This window comes from Aplysia californica, unplaced genomic scaffold, assembly GCF_000002075.1.
Source record: "Aplysia californica isolate F4 #8 unplaced genomic scaffold, AplCal3.0 scaffold00419, whole genome shotgun sequence".
Lineage (NCBI taxonomy): Eukaryota > Metazoa > Mollusca > Gastropoda > Aplysiida > Aplysiidae > Aplysia > Aplysia californica.
In genome coordinates, this window is record NW_004797689.1 from 324,923 (window position 1) to 326,354 (window position 1,432).

Sequence of the window (1,432 nt, forward strand, 5' to 3'; positions counted from 1 at the left end):
ACCTCTATACCCATCCCTCTTGCCGCCCGCCCCCCACACGTCCCCATCTTCCCTTTTTGCTATTTCTAACAAGAGTCTGATGTTGAATTCGAAGGTTCCTATATTATTAAAAGCAACGTCTTACTTAGCACATGCCTTCCCATAAGGCACACCTTTTACATTGCACAGTACTTTTAGGTGCTGTAGGCACAAGCTCAGATTCATCTCTTAAATTCTGAAGGTCTTTTTAATTCACAATTTATGGTCAACGAGATTTTTAGGTTTTGGTACTGCAAAAGATGAACGTGAGCTCATTGTCACCTGAAATACACCCACGCGTTTACGCACACAAAAATCAAGCTAAGTGGACACTGATCAGATGACTGGAGGTCAAGCAATATACACGAAAATCTACCAGAAAGCGGACTAGAGCAAGTCTTCCGGCTTCTGGATCAGGAGTTTAGGCCCCCTACTAATTCCTCTTCGTTTAGACTTGGCGGTCCTCAACGTGCCTATTTATATTTGGATATGTATTCCCAGGGGCGTACGCTGTGATTGGTAGCACGCCTGTTTGACAGGCTGGAAGTCTTGTAGCTCCAATTAATAATATTGAGGGAACCGAGAGTAAATGCAAGACAAATGAATCGACCTACTGTTACTAGCTGATTGTAAGTGTAAGTCGAGAGAACCTCCCAGAATTGGCGAACCCCCGTAAAGATTTTCAACGTTTTGAATGAGTTTTTTTTTAAATTTCGTGGAAGAAAGCGAGATGCAAAGACTCGCATATAGAGGTCCTGTTGACTTTTTATAGCAACAAATAATCTATAGCCTCGCAAAAGTACACCGAAGGTAAACATGATTTACGTGTGAGTATTAGGGTGTACTCTCTAACATAAGTGGTTTCTGCTTCCTAATAACTATGATGGTCGTTACTGGCATACACGTAAGCGTGAAACCCCAAGGGGAACAATTGCTAGTTATGTATAATCTGAACGTGATTGGTAGGGTTTGCATAAAGCTATATAATAAATACATTGGGTGAGTACAAATTACTTTAAGTAGCACTAAGGAGAGTGCGAATGGCTGTGGGAACAACGATAGTACTATTAAGAATGTAAATTGAGCTTGAAATGTAGAGAGTCAAGTGGTTTTGTGAACTGTTAACTTCGGTACTCTTCTGTTGTACTTTCTGCGAACCTCAACCCCAAGTTCGTTCGGTAGTAACGAAGTATCTCCCACAGGGTAAACCTCTTCTTTTCTTAATTTATAATGAATGCTAGTGTGAGGATAAATCGTCGTCTCTGGGGTGTATCACCTTGCCTGTCTGTGGCCATACTAGGAATTCATGAGCTTCCTTATATTCGGGCTGCTTCTGGAGTCGGAAAAGGTGCAGAAGATGTATTGTTTAAGTGTTTTGTTCAGTCCATTACTGTTCCATTAGCTGTGGCAGGCG

The 1,432-nt window shown here is 41.7% G+C and overlaps 1 protein-coding gene across 1 annotated transcript in view; it reads left to right on the forward strand.

Annotated features, from left to right (window-relative positions):
• LOC101860757 (cleavage and polyadenylation specificity factor subunit 2) overlaps nucleotides 1-1,432 on the forward strand; it is a gene marked incomplete at its 3' end in the record, with an annotated part of 149,649 nt that overhangs the window by 90,878 nt on the left and 57,339 nt on the right.